This window comes from Ranitomeya imitator, chromosome 4, assembly GCF_032444005.1.
Source record: "Ranitomeya imitator isolate aRanImi1 chromosome 4, aRanImi1.pri, whole genome shotgun sequence".
Classification (NCBI taxonomy): domain Eukaryota; kingdom Metazoa; phylum Chordata; class Amphibia; order Anura; family Dendrobatidae; genus Ranitomeya; species Ranitomeya imitator.
In genome coordinates this window covers 151,285,996-151,309,386 of record NC_091285.1, presented here as the reverse complement: position 1 = coordinate 151,309,386, position 23,391 = coordinate 151,285,996, and positions in this window count along the sequence as shown.

Below are 23,391 nucleotides of genomic sequence, written 5' to 3'. Positions count from 1 at the left end.
TGTACCTTAACAGAGGAAATACCCAATTCTAACTCCAACCCTAACCCCAAGACACCCCTAACCCTAATCCCAACCCTAACCGTAATCCTAACCCTAGCCCTATCCCTAGCCCTAAGCGCAGCCCTAACCCTATCCTTAACCCTAACCATAGCCCTAACCCTAGCTCTAGCCCTAACTTTAGCCTAACTCACTTTAGCCCAACCCTAACCCTAACTTTAGCCCAACTCTAACCCTAATGGAAAAATTGAAATAAATATATAATTTTTTATTTTATTAATTTTCCATAACTAAGGGGGTGATAAAGGGTGGTTATTTACTATTTTTTATATTTTGAGTGCAGTGATAGGGTCTATCACAGTGATCAAAATGAACCAATAGGAAAAATATCCTATTGTTGCCGGGTTCCAGCTGGCAGATCTCGGTGGGCACACAGCGCATGAGCCCACCATTTTCTCCTGGAAAAAGATGCTGGCGGCCCGAGGGACTTCACGGTGGCATGCAGGGACACCAGAGGTACCGGGGGAGTGATCGCGGGACCCTATTTCTCACTCCTCTGATGTTCAATCAAAGAGAGAGAAATTAAATGGAAAAATAGACTTTATTTTTTTGCAGTCGCAGTTATACCATTAATAATGGCGATCGCAACAAAAACCAACCCGAATCATGTTCTCTGTGGTCTCAGATACCCCTGGTAGTCGAGACCCAGGAGAAATTCCACCGCTGGGGGGACGCTATACACGTAAACCTCAGTGCTGTTAATAAACGGTGCTGTGTAGGGTTGAGCGAAACAGATCGGCACTTTTCAAAAGTCTCCGACTTTTAGAAAAGTCAGGTTTCGTGAAACCCGACCCGATCCCACTCTGGGATCGGGTCGGCGATCTCTAATTAAAAGTCGGGTTTCGTTTTATATATATATATATATATGTCATTCAGACATACAGTAAACCATGTCATATCCCCCTTTTTTTTGCATATTCCACACTACTAATGTTAGTAATGTGTGTGTGCAAAATTTCAGCGCTCTAGCTCTTAAATTTAAGGGTTAAATCGCGGAAAAAATTGGCGTGGGCTCCCGCGCAATTTTCTCCGCCAGAGTAGTAAAGCCAGTGACTGAGGGCAGATATTAATAGCCTGGAGAGGGTCCATGGTTATTGCCCCCCCCCCCCGGCTAAAAACACCTGCCCCCAGCCACCCCAGAAAAGGCACATCTGTAAGATGCGCCGATTCTGGGACTTGGCCACTCTCTTCCCATTCCCATGTAGCTGTGGAATATGGGGTAATGAAGGGTTAATGTCACCTTGCTATTGTAAGGTGACATTAAGCCAGATTAATAATGGAGAGGCGTCAATTCTGACACCTATCCATTATTAATCCATTTGCATTAAATGGTTAAAAAAAACACACACACATTATTAAAAAGTATTTTAATGAAATAAAAACACAGGTTGTTTTAATATTTTATTGTATGCTCAATCCACCTGAAGACCCTCGCTCTGTAACAAATAAAAAATAATAAACTAACAATATACATACCTTCTGTAGATCTGTAACGTCCCACGTTGTAAATCCATCTGAAGGGGTTAAAATATTTTACAGCCACAAGCTCTGCTAATGCAGCGCTGCTCGTGGCTGTAAACCCCAGCGAATGAAGGTAATGTAGGTCAATGACCTATAGTTACCTTCATTCGCGGTGATGCGTATATTGTTGGTTTATTATTTTTTATTTGTTACAGAGTGAGGGTCTTCAGCGAGTGGATTGAGCGTACAATAAATTATTACAACAAACGGTGTGTTTATTTCATTAAAAGACTTTTTAATATTGTGTGTGTGTTTATTTTTAACTCTTTCATACAATTGAATTAATAATGGATAGGTGTCATAATTGACGCCTCTCCATTATTAATCTGGCTTAATGTCACCTTACAATAGCAAGGTGGCATTAACCCTTCATTACCCCATATCCCACCGCTACACGGGAATGGGAAGAGAGTGGCCAAGTCCCAGAATAGGCGCATCTTACAGATGTGCCTTTTCTGGGGTGGCTGGGGGCAGATGTTTTTAGCCAGGGGGCGGGCCAAAAACCGTGGACCCTCTCCAGGCTATTAATATCTGCCCTCAGTCACTGGCTTTACTAATCTGGTGGAGAAAATTGCGCAGGAGCCCACGCCAATTTTTTCCACGATTTAACCCTTAAATTTAAGAGCTAGAGCGCCGAAATTTTGCATATACACACTACTAACATTAGTAGTGTGGAATATGCAAAAAAAGGGGGATATGACATGGTTTACTGTATGTAAACCATGTCTCATATCATGTTGGGTTTTGGCAGGAGAAATGAAAAGCCGGTAATTGAATTACCGTCTTTTCTGCTATATCGCCCTGAAGGAAATGTAAAAAAAAACAAAAACCCCCATAGACTTACATTGGGTTTCGAGTTTCGGCCGATCCCCGACCCCGACTTTTCAATAGGATCGGCCGATTTCACTCGACCCGACTTTTGAGAAAGTCGGGATTCGTGAAACCCGACTCGACCCTGAAAAACTAAAAGTCGCTCAACCCTAGTGCTGTGGTTTAAGTACCCTTAACTGCCACCATTAAAAAGCGTATTGGTGGTAGTTATGGGATTAAAGCTGCAGCGTTTCAGATAACAACAAAGTTTAATAACCACTGGAGTGGCATGTTTAACTCTTGCAACCAATGAACAAGGGAATTCTGTATAGCTAACTATAAAGCAAAACAGATCCAATCAGTGCAGACGTGTGTAGCGAAGATAGTATTCTGCTACAGATGGATCTGGATAAGTTGGAAACTTGGGCTGAAAGGTGGCAGATGAGGTTTAACAATGATAAATGTAAGGTTATACACATGGGAAGAAGGAATCAATGTCACCATTACACACTGAATGGGAAACCACTGGGTAAATCTGACAGGGAGAAGGACTTGGGGATCCTAGTTAATGATAAACTTACCTGGAGCAGCCAGTGCCAGGCAGCAGCTGCCAAGGCAAACAGGATCATGGGGTGCATTAAAAGAGGTCTGGATACACATGATGAGAGCATTATACTGCCTCTGTACAAAGCCCTAGTTAGACCGCACATGGAGTACTGTGTCCAGTTTTGGGCACCGGTGCTCAGGAAGGATATAATGGAACTAGAGAGAGTACAAAGGAGGGCAACAAAATTAATAAAGGGGATGGGAGAACTACAATACCCAGATAGATTAGCGAAATTAGGATTATTTAGTCTAGAAAAAAGACGACTGAGGGGCGATCTAATAACCATGTATAAGTATATAAGGGGACAATACAAATATCTCGCTGAGGATCTGTTTAGACCAAGGAAGGTGACGGGCACAAGGGGGCATTCTTTGCGTCTGGAGGAGAGAAGGTTTTTCCACCAACATAGAAGAGGATTCTTTACTGTTAGGGCAGTGAGAATCTGGAATTGCTTGCCTGAGGAGGTGGTGATGGCGAACTCAGTCGAGGGGTTCAAGAGAGGCCTGGATGTCTTCCTGGAGCAGAACAATATTGTATCATACAATTAGGTTCTGTAGAAGGACGTAGATCTGGGGATTTATTATGATGGAATATAGGCTGAACTGGATGGACAAATGTCTTTTTTCGGCCTTACTAACTATGTTACTATGTTACTATGTTACTATGATATGCTGCAATCTTCTTACCCCTAAAATAAGGTAAACTTCTTGTGATATCCCTGTGATACTCATGTACAGTGGGAAAAATAAGTATTTGGTACACTGCCGATTTTGCAAGTTTTCCCACCTACGAAGAATGGAGAGGTCTGTGTTTATTATCGTAGGTACACTTCACCTGTGATAAACAGAATTTAAAAGTAAAAACCAGAAAATCACATTGTGTGATTTTTAAATGTGCAAACTCAGTAATGTATCAAATTTGGTTCTTATTCCCCACTGTATCTAATGTGTGAGCGATGTGTGTGTCTCATGTAGCTAATGTGTTAATAAGATGGATTACTTACCGGTAATGCTCTTTTAGTGAGTCCACGACAGCACCCCCTGGAGAGAGGGATCCGCCCCATAGGAACAGGAAACCTACAGAAAATAAAAGGGGGTGGTCCGCCTCTCCTCCTCAGTTGGATTTCAGAGTACCAGGAGGACTGCCAAGTATTAGGCAAAATACTATTATTTTATGTTTAAATTTATTTACTCTATATTTAAGAAAATGTACCCTATTAGTACGTGCTGCATTAATTTCAAGGAGGGAAGTGAGTGGGTGCTGTTGTGGACTCACTAAAAAAGCATTAACGGTAAGTAATCCGGGTTTTTACTCTTCGACACAACAGCATCCACTGGAGAGATTTCTAGAGACCATCACCTAGGGGGGGACCACCATGCTGAGGACAGTCCTGCCAAAGTCCAGGTGAGAAGCTGACGAGAGGTCAAGCCTATAGTGATTATAAAAGGTAGAAGGAGCTGACCACGTTGCCGCCTTACATATGGCCTCAATTGGAGCCTCTCCCCTTTCGGCCCAGGAAGATGCCATAGCTCTAGTAGAATGCGCTTTAATGCCCCCCGGAGGATTTTCATTTCTCGCGGAGTAAGCCAGCTGGATAGCATCCCTGATCCACTGGGATAAGCTGCCCCTCGTGATTCCATATCCCTTCTTGCGGCTCTGGAAGGATATGAAGAGAGCCCTACACTGAATCCAACTCCTAGTCCTTTCAATGCATTTTAATATTATTCTACTGACATCCAGGGTGTAAAACTTCTGTACTTCAGGAGTGGAGGGGTTCCTAAAGAAGGTGGGGAGAAGTATTTCTTGTGATCTATGACATTTTCCCACTGCCTTAGGAAGGCATGAGGGGTCTGGTTTTAAAATCAACCTATCCTGAAATTTCAGTAGAAAAGGTGGATCTATAGATAGAGCTTGAATGTCACTGACTCTCCTAGCAGATGTTAGTGCTACTAAAAGGACCGTTTTGAGTGATAGGTATTTTGGAGATGCTGTATCTATTAGCTCAAAAGGAGGTTCTGTTAGAGGGTCTAGGACCAGGTTTAAATCCCAAGGAGACCTAATTCTTTTCCCTTTTGTAGGAATTCTAAGATGGGCCCCATGGAGACTTCTGTAGAATCAGAAGTTGTATGAAACTGCAGGAATTTCTTCCATATTTTAGTGTAGATTTTTGTGGTAGACTGCTTCCTGCTCTGCAGTAGGGTACCAATTAATCTTTCCGAGAACCCCCTTGAATTTAGCATCTGCCTTTCAAGTTCCAGGCTGTCAAGAGGAGGCTGTCCACCTGAGGGTGGAAGAAAGGTCCCTGAGAGAGTAGGTTGGGGATTGAGGGGAGGACCCAGGGGTCTGAAATCGACATGGTTTGCAGCCACAAGAACCATGGTCTTTTGGGCCAAAATGGTGCTATTCATATTATCCTTGCTTCCTCCTCTGATTTTCCGAATGACTTGTGGCAATAGTATTATAGGAGGGAAGGCGTATGCCAGATTGAATTGCCAAGTAACTTGAAGAGATTCTAGTACGTCCGGATGATCTGCAAAAGTTAGGGAGGCAAATTTCCGTACTTGTTTGTTCTTCCTCGTGGCGAAAAGGTCTATTTGAGGATGACCCCATAGAGATACTATCTCTTTAAAGATGCGATGATTTAGGCACCATTCCCTTTGTCGTAATGTATATCGACTTAGGAAGTCCGCTTGTTGGTTTTTTCCCTCTTGATGTGAAGGTCAGAAAGGGATAACAGATGTTTTTCGGCCAGGTTCAAGATTTGTCCTGCGGAAGACATCAGAGTTTCTGATTGCGTACACCCTTGTCTGTTTAGATATTCCACTGTTGTGGTGTTGTCTGATAAAATTTTGACTTGTTTTCCTCTAAGCTGTGGAAGAAAATGATGTAACACATAATTTACTGTGTTTAGCTCTTTTAGGGTAGATGAATGTTGGAGTTCCTCTCTATTCCATATCCCTTGGCAGAAGCTATATCCCATATGGGCGACCCATCCGCGGGGGCTAGCATTGATGGTTAAAGTATGGGATGTGTTATTACCCACGTGACACCATCGGCCAAATGGTTACTATCTAGCCACCATATTAGAGAAGTTAAGACTTCCTGGGATAAGGTCATATTCTTCTCAAGGTGACCGTGTAGCTGTCTTTCCTCTAGGAGAATCTGATGTTGTAGTATCCGGGAATGGTATCGTGCCCACTGAACTGCTGGGGTAAAGGAGGTAAGGAATCCTAACAATGACATTTGTGTAACCTTGTTTTTAATGAGCAATATCTTTACCTGAGGAAGAAGACACTTTTAGCTTGTGGAGTCTAGATGAAACACTAAAAACGTCTGGAGGGAATGTGGGATAAGTCTGGACTTCTTGAGGTTGATGATCCAGCCTAGATCCTGTAAAGATGAGACAGTGTGAGCTAAACTTTAACACACTAGACAGCCAAATTCCCGATGACTAAACAGTCATTATGGTAAGGGACAATTAAGGTGTCTTTTTTACGAAGGTAAGCCATCACCTCCAACATCACTTTGGTAAAGATTCTTGGTGCTGTGGAGAGGCCAAGCGGCATGGCCGTATACAGGAAGTGACGGATTTCACCTTCGAATGTCACTGCGACCCAGAGGTATCTTCAGTATCTGTCATGGATAGGGAGATGGTAATATGCATCTTTTAGATCAATGCCCCCCATCATGCAATTTGGAAAAATGAGCTTAATGGTGGATCTGATCTATTCCATTTTAATTTTATGATTTTGAATAAATGTATTAAGTTTTTCAAATTTATGATTGTTCTAAATTAACCATCAGGCTTGGGAACTAGGAATAAAGGAGAGTAGAATCCTCTACCTTCTTGCCCCTCTGGAACCTTAGCTAAGACCCTTTTGCTTAATAGGCTTTGAATTTCCATCTCAAGGGCTTTTTTGTTGTATTGGGAATTGAAGGATGTTACAATAAACGAGTCATGGGGAATCTGAAGGAATTCTAATTGTATTCCTTCTCTGATTATACTCAAGATCCACAAGCTAGCTGTTATTTTTTCCCACTGTGGGATGAATAATTTTAGTCTACCACTGACTGGGGTGACTGGTTTTTCGGTACTTATTATTATCCTCTAAATATAGTACTCCTCTGTGTCTCTTCCTTTTTGTCCCATCTCGTTAGTCTTTCTGCTTGTTTTCTTTTGCCAAATTACCTTCTTTTAAATGCTCTCCTATAAAAAGGAATAGAAGAATCAGGAAAAGCTTTTTTCCCTTCTTTTGCTTTGGTGAGTATGTCGTCTAGGGTTTTCCCAAAGAGAAACTGACCCTCACAAGGGATGCCGCAGATCTTTGATTTCGATTGCGTGTCCCCTTTCCAACCTTTCATCCACAAGGCCCGCCTGGCATTATTTACCAGACCTGTAGACCTCGCTGCTAGGCGCAGTGCATCTGCTGATGCATCGGCCATAAAGGCTGCTGCCCCTCTAGTTAAAGGAATAGCAGCCCACAGTTTATTTCTAGAGACCTTCTGCTCAATCTGCTGGTTCAGTTGGTCAATCCATAAAAGCATTGATCTGGCGGTGCATGTAATGGCCACTGCTGTTTTAAATATGCCCGTAGTTGCCTCCCATGACCTTTTTAATGATGATTCTGCCTTGCAGTCAAGAGGATCAGAAAGCAGGCCTGCATCTTTCACTGGTAGTGTGGATTGTTTAGAGGTAGAGGCAACGGCTCTGTCCACATTAGGGACTTTAGTCCATGTTAGTAGATCTTCATCGCTAAATGGGTATTTTCTTTTTGAGACTGATGGGAGGAAGCTTCTCTGGTCTTGCTTCTCCCATTCCCTTTTTATCAAGGCCTTAACTCCTGGAATTACTGGAAAAGCTATCTTTTTTCTCTCTGCCAAACCCACAAACATTATGTCCTGCGTGGTTTGAGCATCTTTTGTCTCCTCACACCCCATAGTGTTTCTTACTGATTTTACTAAGGTATCTACACTGTCCAAGGGGAAGCATGACCACCCTTCAATTTCTGATGATGATGATGAAGAGGATGCGAGTGAGGAGTCTTAAGCTATTTCCCGGTCATTATCGGATTCCGAGCTGGAAGCTACTTGCTTTTACTCTCTGGGGGTATATTAGCATGGGCAATGGCTTGCAACTCCTCTCTAATTATAGCATGTATGTCTCTAACTGACACCGTTGCCCCCTGCGTGGTCTCACTGATGCATTCCTTACATAGCTTCATGTGGTAGGAATCAGGGAGAGGTTGACTGCATAAGGAGCACTGCTTATGTTTTGATTTTTGCTTCTTCTTGACCAGATCAGGAGGCTGAGGTACTGTCCTGGACCTGAAATCCACTGCGTCACTCTTGCGACTGGCATCTGTCTTCACCCCGCACGACCGCTGTGTTGGTCGGGGCCTCGTGCAGCCCACTCCATCCCCCGGCCCACCGCTGAAGCTATTAAGCAGCTGCCCCATGCACCTGATGGCGCATTTCCTGAGTGAGACCGGGCGGCCCTTCCCGGACCCGGTCATCACTCTATCCACCAGACGAGGAGGGAGCTGTCAAACAGAGCTACCCTGATGCTGCCTCTGGACCACAGCCCCTGCCATTCCCGCAGACGGCATGCACTGGCCCAGGTATGTTTTTCTTGTAGGAGTATCCTGCAGTTCCCGTAGGAACAAGAAACCAACTGAGGAGGAGGGGCGGACCGCCCCCCTTTATATTCTGTAGGTTTCCAGTTCCTATGGGGTGGATCCCTCTCTCCATTGGGTGCTGTTGTGGCAAAGAGTACAAATATGTGTTTCTTGTGTATTTATTGTATTACTGACATTCATGCATGTATCTAATATGTAAGTGATGTGTATGTATCATGTATTTAAGATGTGTGACATGTCTATAATGTGTGTGACATGTATGCCAATTGCTATAGATGTCTGGCCCTGTTATGTGAGATGGCATTTATTGTAGACATTACTAAATAGCTGGAACTATTTAATAGGTCGCTGTTACGCTATGGTTGTTGCATGGTAGTGCCATCTGGAAAGTATCACCCATCCATTAAATACATACTTGCTAACCCTCCCAAAACATCTCTAAGTTTTTGAGAAAATAAGAAAACCTCCCTCATTGTCTAAATAAATGTTTCCTTTTTGCACATTTATCTTCCTTTTTGTGTTCATAGTGTGGTTTACATACAGTATTTATGGGAGTTGTAAGGGGAATGGCCATGTAAGGCAAAAATTACTGACTCATTCAGCTCTGAGAGCTATGGATTTCAGCTAAATTCTCGACACCGAACTAATTGGAAGGAACACACCCACATAACATACTATTTATTAGTGGGTCTTAAAATAAATGATTACTACATCCTGTAACTTACCGTATGTCCAATTTGTCAATAGTCTTAAGCTAAAGTGCATCAAATGTGAATGCAATTTAAAGAAGTTGTCCACTACTTTTTTTTTACATTGATGCCCTATGCTTCTGCACGACTGATTCAGATGTACTAGACCTTTGGTGCCCATAACTGATTTGCCAGTTGATTGGTTGTCCTTATTTGAACCACTTTTGGTAGGTACTATTTATGGCATACCAAGAATATCCTACAAATTGTTCACTTAATCTGACCCTGTGGTAAAATTATTACAATCTGGTTATTGAAAAAGTTGCTTGGATCCTTATCGTTGCATATTTTTCACTACTTCTATTTCCAAGACATCAAGGAGTGATTGATAACTTATTGGCTAATACATCTCGTCCCGTGACAGTTATCATTGTCATGAGATAATTAATGTAATTCACTTCATCTATCAGTGGTGTCAAGATTATGGCAGACCAGTGTAAATATGACGTGTTCAGGAGCTGGAAACTACAATACTTGTTAATTATAATATAGTCCCGGTTTTCCAATACTATTTCAGGGTTCACTACTTAGTATGATACCATTTGCTATACATTGATGTTACATTATCCCTATTGCTTTAAGTAACAGATCCCAGGCTTTCCATCTGCTGTGCTCTCTGTACAATGTCATCTTTTAATTCCAACAGGAAGGAAGGCATAATCCAGAAGAGCATATTGTATATCAATGACTGTTTTCAGTTACCGCTTGGCTGAATGGATCCACAACTGCTGAGTGCTCAAAACAACCAGCAATGAACTTCTTATTACCTTTTGTTTAGCTCATCAGTGGACTGAGCCAAGCTCGCTGCAGGCAAGTTCTCGTGTTGGCCTGCACTTATACACAACTTCCAGTGTATGATAGGATGCATTCATTCTGGCCTATGTCTCTATTATATAGTGAATACTTTACCTTACATGCATCAGTCAATGTTAAAAAATCAGTTTCCTACCCAGAGACAAAAACTACACAGCTTGTTTTAAAAGATTTAACAGTCTATGTTTTCATGGAGCTGTGTATGCTGAAACTGCTCTTCATTTTCAGGGACACATACAATTTTAACAACTTCAAGGGAACAAAACTGAACTCATCATATTTCCTCCATCTCACCTAACTCCTGTACCCGATTGATCTGTGCCAGAAGTCTGCTGCCTTGGTGTAATCCTCGACTCTGCCCTATCCTTCAAACCACACATCCAAGCTCTTGTCACCTCTTGCCGCCTTCAACTCAAACATTTTCAGAATCCGTCCTTTCCTCAACCCTGAATCTACTAAAATGTTAGTGTATTGCCCTCATCATCTCCCACCTCAAATACTGCAATATCCTCCTATTACTTCACTTCTCCGCTCTGCAAATCCCTTCCTTGGTTCCTAGTTCCTCAACAGATCCAGTTCCAACTACTAATAAGGACTTACAATGCCATCCATAATCTGTCTCCTCTGTATATCTCCAAACGAATTCCTGATATCTTCCAACACGCAACCTCTAGTTTTATCAATATCTCCTCCTCCACTCCAAACTCATATGTTCCTCAACCAATTACCTCTGATACTTCTCCTAAGTGTCTCCCATTCTCTGAAATTATGTACTTCAATACATCCGATTGTCTGCCACACTTGGAACTTTCAGACAGAATTTGAAAACCCACCTCTTCAAGAAAGTTTACAGCATGCAATGACCCCCTGCCACTTCACCACCACCGCAGCAGCCACAACCCCCCTATCCTACTGTCTCCTTCCCCATTATCGTGTACCGTTTCAGTACCAGTCTGTCATTCTTAGTTTGTTCACCGTATTTTAATTTTGTAGGTAATCCCTTCTCATATACAGCACTATGGAATCAATGGTGCTCTGAAAAAAAAATAATAGTACTAATTTTGCCATACATGTACAGCTCAAGAAGCAGGTGTATGAAGTAGGCTCATTGGGTAAACAAGCCCCATACCCATCAGATAATGGCTGTGTTACAGCACGCATCAGCAAGGACAATCGTCAGTGGCATTATGCCCCACCCATGATTGTTAACCTGTTAAATGACACTGTCTAACTTTGACATCAGCATTAACAGCTTGCCAGCATGGGGGCATTTTTCATATAGTACCATGAGGATAGGGAATATAAAAGGGACAGCACCGAGTAGGATCTTAGCGCAATATTAAAAATGTTACTAATAAAAGTGCAAAGCTGATGCACTCACCAAATTGAGGTTGAAGGAACAGCATATTGGCCCTGGGGGAGTGTCCCAACCAAGGTCCTAGTTGCTCAGTCTGCTCCATGGCTCCTGGTCAACGGGGCGATCCTCAATCATCAGCAGGTGAAAAAATTATTCTGTTGTAAAAAGTTATAGCCAATATGCCTCCAGACATTCTTTTTTATACTCTGACACATGGTATATCCTTAATCTATTGGTTCATCTATTGAATCTGTCATCCGATCCTGAGGTTGTATATGCCTCCTCTCTTCCTTCCTTCACACAGAGTCCCCGTTGACTGTGCGCATGCGCGTTCCTCCCGGCTTCCAAGACTTCTGGAGACGCTCACACACTGACACGCAGGCCCACAGGCTACCGTGTCACTGAGTGTTTCTCATGAAGTATGTCACAAGGAGGCGGGCGGATACATCATGCGCTAAAGTGGTCAGCAGGCTTTCATCCTATCTCTCTCTCTGATTGGAATTGCTCCTCATAAATATGTGGGTGCCCCTCACCCTGACACGTCCCCAGAAGAAGCAGGCAGCAATTCAGTGAAACGCACGTTGGGATGAGGGAACGCTGGGCACATTCCTGTGGTCACTTTTTACCGATAATGTACTTTCATCATCATTGTTCCTCGTTGTTTTATACGTAAGGTGGGTTCACATTAGCGTCTGTGTGTGCAGCGTATGATCCGCATCAATCTGCATGCGTCATGCGTACATATCTTTAACATTATGTACACAGTGACATATTTTGGCTTGCGGATGCGTATGCATGCGTCGTTTCGCGGTGTATGGCAGGGTTTGGCGAACGCAACATGTTGCATTTTTTGAGATGTCAAGTTTTTAGCGGTCGTCCGTATGCAGACCATTGGGTCCAAAAAACGCATTACTGTCTATGTGAACGCATTGGTGCGCAACGACATGCGTACAAATGCATTCGATATGCATGCATACTTTAGATGGCGCATGTCCAGAAAATGATGTCACTGCCCCCACTATGCAAACACATGCCAAAACACATTTAAGCGCATGCACACGCAGCATTTTGGTTTGCGTCATGCGCAAGATGATGCTCAGACGTAACCATGCTTTTGCATGCGTTTTGGCATGCGTTTGTGCATACAGACGATACACTGCGGACACATACGTAAATGTGAACTTAGCCATAGTAAGTAGCTTTGTCACAGCTATTATAGCTATTACTAATATATCTAGCTACCATTCCACATGTCATAAGGAGTTATATTTCATTGATTGCTACATCACTTACCTGTTTATAGGTGGTGCCACTATGTGAGGTGCTGCTTATACTAAGCACTATATTCCAGAGCATATTAATCTTGTTACCTCATGGGGGAGTCATTAATATATAGATGTATATACAATATATATATATATATATATATATATATATATATATTATATTTCATCACTGATCCTCCACCAAATTTCACAGTGGGTGCAAGACACTGTGGCTTGTATGCCTCTCCAGGTCTCTGTCTAACCATTAGGCGCCCAGGTGTTGATCTGGGGATGCTTCAGCAAGGCTGGAATTGGGCAGGTTAATCTTTGCGAAGGACGTATGAATCAAGCTGCATACAAGGTTATCCTGGAAAAACAGTTGATTCCTTCTGCTCAGGCAATGTTTCCCAACTCCGAGGACTGGATTTTCCAGCAGGACAATGCGCAATGCCACACAGCTAGGTCAATCAAGGTGTGGATGAAGGACCACCACATCAAATCCCTGTCATGGCCAGCCCAATCTCCAGACCTGAACCCCATTGAAAACCTCTGGATTGTAATCAAGAGGAAGATGGATAGTCACAAGCCATCAAATAAAGACGAACCGCTTAAATGTTTGTACCAGCATTGCCAAAAGCAGTGTGAAAGACTGGTGGAAAGCATGCCAAGACGCATGAAAGCTGTGATTAAAAATCATGGTTATTCCACAAAATGTTGATTTCTGAACTCTTCCTGAGTTAAAACATTAGTATTGTTGTATCTAAATTATTATGAACTTGCTTTTCATTGCATTATTTGAGGTCTTCAAGCAATGGATTCTTTTTTTTATTTTGACCATTTCTCATTTTCAGAAAATACAAAATGTATTGCTTGGAACGTAGACATGTTGTCAGCAGTTTATAGAATAAAAGAACAATTTACATTTTACTCAAAAATATACCTATAAAGAGAAAAATCAGACAAACTGAAAATGTTGCAGTGGTCTCTTAATTTTTACCAGAGCTGTATATATATAGCAGTGGTCAGATATCATGGGGATTTGTATCACATACTTATAGAGGTCTGTGTGGAGAATTGTATGAGGTAGGAAATAGACCCCCATTTGAACAAAGAGTTTATTTTTTTTTTACTTAGAGTTTCGTTAAGTTTAGATCAAGGCCTCGGATATTAAAAAAATGTCCTTGTGCCAATACCAAAAGATAATGAATCTGATGTCACATTGCATCAACATAGACTGGCCAAAACTCATATCTGATAAATAGGAATCTTGCAAAACCCGAATAAGCATAAAATCTGACACATGTTCAGTATTCAGTATTTTTCGTTCCACGATTGTGGTTTTAAGACATTTAATGGAGAAGTCTAGGATGAACAGTTCTATTAGGACTTAGGGGCTTCTGATAAGTAAAATAAGATAAAGTTCCTAAACTTTTTACAAGTCCTAATATATGGATGATCTGTCCATGCTTCTGATTTAAACATTAAATTATCTAGTAATCAAGTCTTAGCATATATGAACACGGGGGACTGTTTGCCATTTCTATTGTGCATTAAATAAGGATCTTTTCTCCATTTTATCAGAGATTATCTGAAGCCTATCTCCCTTTTTTTATACTGTTTTTATCCTTAAATGCCATCATTTATGTTGCATTTCAATTAAAATCTACGATGTTATTTTTGTATTTTTGTTAATGCAATAATAACTTCATAAAGTTTATTGAATGGATAGAGGAGACCACTTTCAGAATGTTTGGGACATGTGAGTAGAGCCAATCCACATTCCACATTGAAATAATAATTTGTCTTTTCCACCTAGCATTATCCCCACTCCATCTTGTCTTCAGGTCATTGCTCAATGATTTTCAGAATTACTAATTTTCCTGTGTGTTTCTATTTCTTGCTTCTCAGGACATGAAACTGTCATGATCATTTATTTTTAGCAGCGTATTATGAATATATCTCTGCTTCTCCATTTTATCCTTTCCTGTATCTTTGTTTCTATAATTATGTGATAGCTAAAATCGCCCTCATCCAGTGAATTACATGTGCTGACCAGACTGACTATGGTGGTACGGTATAGGATAGGCCATTCTGACTCTAAGGGGAAATATTAATCTAGGTATTAATTTATAAATGGCTTCTTTGATTGGCTCCTATTTCTCTAAGCGGGCAGTGGAACAAGGTCTCCTGCCCCTCACCCTATTTTATATTGTACTTAGTTATTGTAAGCAGTGTTGGACTGAATTTGCAAAGGCCCACCAGTAACATTGATTCTTGGGGCCCACTGTTCAGCTTCATGCAAAAATAACCTGACCCTAGTAAAGAAAGGTAATTTTGTTTCTATGTAACATTAATTTGGCTAGCTTGCTTAATGAATGATAAGATGATACATTTTTTTTCTGCACTATTCATTAGCACTTTTTCACAGAGACCCACCAGATGATTCTTCTGCTCTCATGTGGGCCAGTCCATATATATATATATATACTAGATGGTAGCCCGATTCTAACGCATTGGGTATTCTAGAATATGTATGTAGTTTATTTATGAAGATTTTAGAATAATACATTGAATACACAGGATTCGGTCGGCCGCCACCAATTAGCGAAGCGTGGTTCAAATCCCGCGCCAATTCACAGCCGGACTGCGCCTGTCGCTGATTGTTCGCGGCCAGCCACGTAGTATATAGCACAGCCACGTAGTATATAACAGCCCACATAGTAAATAGCACAGCCCACGTAGTATATAGCACAGCCCACATAGTATATAGCACAGCCACGTAGTATATAACAGCCCACGTAGTGTATAACACAGCCACATAGTATATAGCACAGCCCACATAGTATATAGCACAGCCACATAGTATATTGCACAGCCATGTAGTATATTGCACAGCCCACTGTTATGGCTGGCAATCAGGCAACACAGCGTGCAGTAATCAGCGCACATACAGAGATCTGGCAATAACCAAAAACAATAGGACGAGCTCTGAGACGTGGAATCTCTGTAGACTGCAGTACCTGATCTATCCTCACACAACTATAAGCAGCAGTGGATTGCGCCTATCACTACCTATGCAACTCGGCACTGCCTGAGGAGCTGACTAGCCTGAAGATAGAAATACAAGCCTGACTTACCTCAGAGAAATACCCCAAAGGAATAGGCAGCCCCCCACATATAATGACTGTTAGCAAGATGAAAAGACAAACGTAGGAATGAAATAGATTCAGCAAAGTGAGGCCCGATATTCTAGACAGAGCGAGGATAGCAAAGAGAACTATGCAGTCTGCAAAAAAACCCTAAAACGAAAATCACGCAAAGGGGGGCAAAAAGACCCACCGTGCCGAACTAACAGCACGGCGGTGCACCCCTTTGCTTCTCAGAGCTTCCAGCAAAAGTTAATAGCAAGCTGGACAGAAAAAACAGAAAACAAACTAGAAGCACTTATCTAGCAGAGCAGCAGGCCCAAGGAAAGATGCAGTAGCTCAGATCCAACACTGGAACATTGACAAGGAGCAAGGAAGACAGACTCAGGTGGAGCTAAATAGCAAGGCAGCCAACGAGCTCACCAAAACACCTGAGGGAGGAAGCCCAGAGACTGCAATACCACTTGTGACCACAGAAGTGAACTCAGCCACAGAATTCACAACAGTACCCCCCCCTTGAGGAGGGGTCACCGAACCCTCACCAGAACCCCCAGGCCGACCAGGATGAGCCACATGAAAGGCACGAACAAGATCTGGGGCATGGACATCAGAGGCAAAAACCCAGGAATTATCTTCCTGAGCATAACCCTTCCATTTGACCAGATACTGGAGTTTCCGTCTAGAGACACGAGAATCCAAAATCTTCTCCACAATATACTCCAATTCCCCCTCTACCAAAACAGGGGCAGGAGGCTCCACAGATGGAACCATAGGTGCCACGTATCTCCTCAACAACGACCTATGGAATACATTATGTATGGAAAAGGAGTCTGGGAGGGTCAGACGAAAAGACACCGGATTGAGAATCTCAGAAATCCTATACGGACCAATAAAACGAGGTTTAAATTTAGGAGAGGAAACCTTCATAGGAATATGACGAGAAGATAACCAAACCAGATCCCCAACACGAAGTCGGGGTCCCACACGGCGTCTGCGATTAGCGAAAAGCTGAGCCTTCTCCTGGGACAAGGTCAAATTGTCCACTACCTGAGTCCAGATCTGCTGCAACCTGTCCACCACAGAATCCACACCAGGACAGTCCGAAGACTCAACCTGTCCTGAAGAGAAACGAGGATGGAACCCAGAATTGCAGAAAAATGGAGAGACCAAGGTAGCCGAGCTGGCCCGATTATTAAGGGCGAACTCAGCCAACGGCAAAAATGACACCCAATCATCCTGGTCAGCGGAAACAAAACATCTCAGATATGTTTCCAAGGTCTGATTGGTTCGTTCGGTCTGGCCATTAGTCTGAGGATGGAAGGCCGAGGAGAAAGATAGGTCAATGCCCATCCTACCACAAAAGGCTCGCCAGAACCTCGAGACAAACTGGGAACCTCTGTCAGAAACAATATTCTCAGGAATGCCATGTAAACGAACCACATGCTGGAAGAACAAAGGCACCAAATCAGAGGAGGAAGGCAATTTAACCAAGGGCACCAGATGGACCATTTTAGAAAAGCGATCACAGACCACCCAAATGACCGACATTTTTTGAGAAACGGGAAGGTCAGAAATGAAATCCATCGAAATATGTGTCCAAGGCCTCTTCGGGACCGGCAAGGGCAAAAGCAACCCACTGGCACGTGAACAGCAGGGCTTAGCCCTAGCACAAATTCCACAGGACTGCACAAAAGCACGCACATCCCGTGACAGAGACGGCCACCAGAAGGATCTAGCAACCAACTCCCTGGTACCAAAGATTCCTGGATGACCGGCCAGCACCGAACAATGAAGTTCAGAGATAACTTTACTAGTCCACCTATCAGGGACGAACAGTTTCTCGGCCGGACAACGATCAGGTTTATTAGCCTGAAATTTCTGCAACACTCTCCGCAAATCAGGGGAGATGGCAGACACAATGACTCCTTCCTTGAGGATACTCGCCGGCTCAGATAACCCCGGAGAGTCGGGCACAAAACTCCTAGACAGAGCATCCGCCTTCACATTTTTAGAGCCCGGAAGGTATGAAATCACAAAATCAAAACGAGCAAAAAATAACGACCAACGGGCCTGTCTAGGATTCAAGCGCTTGGCAGACTCAAGATAAGTAAGGTTCTTATGATCAGTCAAAACCACCACGCGATGCTTAGCACCCTCAAGCCAATGACGCCACTCCTCGAATGCCCACTTCATGGCCAGCAACTCTCGGTTGCCTACATCATAATTGCGCTCAGCAGCAGAAAATTTCCTGGAAAAGAAAGCACATGGTTTGAACACTGAGCAACCAGAACCTCTCTGTGACAAAACCGCCCCTGCACCAATCTCAGAAGCATCAACCTCGACCTGGAACGGAAGAGAAACATCAGGTTGACACAACACAGGGGCACAGCAAAAACGACGCTTCAACTCCTGAAAAGCTTCCATGGCAGCAGAAGACCAATTAACCAAATCAGCACCCTTCTTGGTCAAATCGGTCAATGGTCTGGCAATGCTAGAAAAATTACAGATGAAGCGACGATAAAAATTAGCAAAGCCCAGGAATTTCTGCAGACTTTTTAGAGATGTCGGCTGAGTCCAATCCTGGATGGCCTGAACCTTAACCGGATCCATCTCGATAGTAGAAGGGGAAAAGATGAACCCCAAAAATGAAACTTTCTGCACACCGAAGAGACACTTTGATCCCTTCACGAACAAGGAATTAGCACGCAGTACCTGGAAAACCATTCTGACTTGCTTCACATGAGACTCCCAATCATCTGAGAAGATCAAAATGTCATCCAAGTAAACAATCAAGAATTTATCCAGATACTCACGGAAAATGTCATGCATAAAAGACTGAAAAACAGATGGAGCATTGGCAAGTCCGAACGGCATCACCAGATACTCAAAATGACCCTCGGGAGTATTAAATGCCGTTTTCCATTCATCTCCCTGCCTGATTCTCACCAGATTATACGCACCACGAAGATCAATCTTAGTAAACCAACTAGCCCCCTTAATCCGAGCAAACAAGTCAGAAATCAATGGCAAGGGATACTGAAACTTAACAGTGATCTTATTAAGAAGGCGGTAATCAATACACGGTCTTAGCGAACCATCCTTCTTGGCTACAAAAAAGAACCCTGCTCCCAATGGTGACGACGATGGGCGAATATGTCCCTTCTCCAGGGACTCCTTCACATAACTGCGCATAGCGGTGTGTTCAGGTACGGACAAATTAAATAAACGACCCTTAGGAAATTTACTACCAGGAATCAAATCGATAGCACAATCACAATTCCTATGCGGAGGTAGGGCATCAGACTTGGACTCTTCAAATACATCCTGAAAGTCCGACAAGAACTCTGGGATGTCAGAAGGAATGGATGACGAAATAGACAAAAATGGAACATCACCATGTACTCCCTGACAACCCCAGCTGGTTACCGACATAGAGTTCCAATCCAATACTGGATTATGGGTTTGTAGCCATGGCAACCCCAACACGACCACATCATGCAAATTATGCAGTACCAGAAAGCGAATAACTTCCTGATGTGCAGGAGCCATGCACATGGTCAGCTGGGCCCAGTACTGAGGCTTATTCTTGGCCAAAGGTGTAGCATCAATTCCTCTCAACGGAATAGGACACCGCAAAGGCTCCAAGAAAAATCCACAACGTTTAGCATAATCCAAATCCATCAGATTCAGGGCAGCGCCTGAATCCACAAACGCCATGACAGAATACGATGACAAAGAGCACATTAAGGTAATGGACAAAAGGAATTTGGACTGTACAGTACCAATAACGGCAGAGCTATCGAACCGCCTAGTGCGTTTAGGACAATTAGAAATAGCATGAGTAGAATCACCACAATAGAAACACAGTCTGTTCAGACGTCTGTGTTCTTGCCGTTCTACTTTAGTCATAGTCCTGTCGCACTGCATAGGCTTAGGTTTACTCTCAGACAATACCGCCAAATGGTGCACAGATTTACGCTCGCGCAAGCGATGACCGATCTGAATGGCCAAGGACATAGACTCATTCAAACCAGCAGGCATAGGAAATCCCACCATTACATCCTTAAGAGCTTCAGAGAGACCCTTTCTGAACAAAGCCGCTAGTGCAGATTCATTCCACAGAGTGAGTACTGACCACTTCCTAAATTTCTGACAATATACCTCTACATCATCCTGACCCTGGCATAAAGCCAGCAGATTTTTCTCAGCCTGATCCACTGAATTAGGCTCATCGTAAAGCAATCCCAGCGCCTGGAAAAATGCATCAACATTACTCAATGCAGAATCTCCTGGTGCAAGGGAAAACGCCCAGTCCTGTGGGTCGCCGCGCAAAAAAGAAATAATAATCAAAACCTGTTGAATAGGATTACCAGAAGAATGAGGTTTCAAGGCCAAAAATAGCTTACAATTATTTCTGAAGCTCAGGAACTTAGTTCTGTCACAAAAAAACAAATCAGGAATCGGAATTCTTGGTTCTAGCATCGATTTCTGATCAATAGTATCTTGAATCTTTTGTACATTTACAACGAGATTATCCATTGAGGAGCACAGAGCCTGAATATCCATGTCCACAGCTGTGTCCTGAAGCACTCTAATGTCTAGGGGAAAAAAAAGACTGAAGACAGAGCTAAGAAAAAAAAATGATGTCAGGATTTCTTTTTTCCCTCTATTGGGAATCATTGGTGTGGCTCCTTGTACTGTTATGGCTGGCAATCAGGCAACACAGCGTGCAGTAATCAGCGCACATACAGAGATCTGGCAATAACCAAAAACAATAGGACGAGCTCTGAGACGTGGAATCTCTGTAGACTGCAGTACCTGATCTATCCTCACACAACTATAAGCAGCAGTGGATTGCGCCTATCACTACCTATGCAACTCGGCACTGCCTGAGGAGCTGACTAGCCTGAAGATAGAAATACAAGCCTGACTTACCTCAGAGAAATACCCCAAAGGAATAGGCAGCCCCCCACATATAATGACTGTTAGCAAGATGAAAAGACAAACGTAGGAATGAAATAGATTCAGCAAAGTGAGGCCCGATATTCTAGACAGAGCGAGGATAGCAAAGAGAACTATGCAGTCTACAAAAAAACCCTAAAACGAAAATCACGCAAAGGGGGGCAAAAAGACCCACCGTGCCGAACTAACAGCACGGCGGTGCACCCCTTTGCTTCTCAGAGCTTCCAGCAAAAGTTAATAGCAAGCTGGACAGAAAAAACAGAAAACAAACTAGAAGCACTTATCTAGCAGAGCAGCAGGCCCAAGGAAAGATGCAGTAGCTCAGATCCAACACTGGAACATTGACAAGGAGCAAGGAAGACAGACTCAGGTGGAGCTAAATAGCAAGGCAGCCAACGAGCTCACCAAAACACCTGAGGGAGGAAGCCCAGAGACTGCAATACCACTTGTGACCACAGAAGTGAACTCAGCCACAGAATTCACAACAGCCCACGTAGTATATTGCACAACCCACGTAGTATATTGCACAGGCCACGTAGTATATTGCACAGCCCACGTAGTATATTGCACAGCCCACGTAGTATATAGCAATGTGGGCATCATATCCCTGTTAAAAAAAGAATTAAAATAAATAATAGGCAGCAGCTGCCAAGGCAAACAGGATCATGGGGTGCATTAAAAGAGGTCTGGATACACAGGATGAGAGCATTATACTGCCTCTGTACAAATCCCTAGTTAGACCGCACATGGAGTACTGTGTCCGGTTTTGGGCACCGGTGCTCAGGAAGGATATAATGGAACTAGAGAGAGTACAAAGGAGGGCAACGAAATTAATAAAGGGGATGGGAGAACTACAATACCCAGATAGATTAGCGAAATTAGGATTATTTAGTCTAGAAAAAAGACGACTGAGGGGCGATCTAATAACCATGTATAAGTATATAAGGGGACAATACAAATATCTCGCTGAGGATCTGTTTATACCAAAGAAGGTGACGGGCACAAGGGGGCATTCTTTGCGTCTGGAGGAGAGAAGGTTTTTCCACCAACATAGAAGAGGATTCTTTACTGTTAGGGCAGTGAGAATCTGGAATTGCTTGCCTGAGGAGGTGGTGATGGCGAACTCAGTCGAGGGGTTCAAGAGGGGCCTGGATGTCTTCCTGGAGCAGAACAATATTGTATCATACAATTAGGTTCTGTAGAAGGACGTAGATCTGGGGATTTATTATGATGGAATATAGGCTGAACTGGATGGACAAATGTCTTTTTTCGGCCTTACTAACTATGTTACTATGTTACTATGTTATGTAATAGTTATATACTCACCTTCTGTTGGCCCCCGGATCCAGGCAAAGCATTTACCGATGCTCCTCGCATGCTCTGGTCCCAAGAGTGCATTGCAGTCTCACAAGATGATGACGTAGCGGTCTCGTGAGACCGCTATGTCAACATCTCGCGAGATCGCAATACATGGAGCGGTCACCGGACCATCGCGAGGAGCGGGTAAGGCTTGTTCTGGATCTGAGGAGCCGACGGACGGTGAGTATATAACTATTTTTTATTTTTTTATTATTTTTAACATTAGATCTTTTTACTATTGATGCTGAATAGGCAGCATCAATAGTAAAAAGTTGGTCACACAGGGTTAATAGCAGCGTTAACGGAGTGCGTTACACCGCGGCATAACGCGGTCCATTAACGCTGCCATTAACCCTGTGTGAGCGTTGACTGGAGGGGAGTATGGAGTGGGCTCTGACTGCGGGGAGTAAGGAGCGGCCATTTTGCCGCCAGACTGTGCCCATCGCTGATTGGTCGTGGCTGTTTTGCCACGACCAATCAGCGACTTGGGATTTCCGTGACAGACAGACAGACGGAAGTGACCCTTAGACAATTATATAGTGTATATATATATATATATATATATATATATATATATATATATATTAGTGGGTACGGAAAGTATGCAGACCCCTTTAAAGTTTTCACTCTTTGTTTCATTGCAGCCATTTGGTAAATTGAAAAAAATCAAAAGAATTCTTTTTTTCACATTAATGTACACTCTGCACTCTGCATCTTCACTGAAAAAACAGAAATGTAGACATTTTTGCAAATTTATTAAAAAAGAAAAACTGAAATATCACATGGTTATAAGTATTCAGATCCTTTGCTCAGTATTGAGTAGAAGCATCCTTTTGAGCTAGCACAGCCATGAGTCTTCTTGGAAATGATGCAACAAGTTTTTCACACCTGGATTTGGGGATCCTCGGCCATTCTTCCTTAGGCTAGGGTCACATTGCGTTAGTGCAATCCGTTTAGCGCTAGCGCTAGCGGATTGCGCTAACGCAATGTTTTCTATGGGGCTGCGGTCGGGGTCGCGGTAACGTCCCCACTCTCGCAGATCCCCGATCTGCGAGAGCGGGGAACGGACCGCGGGCGCGCCTCGGACGCTGCAAGCAGCGTCCGCGGCG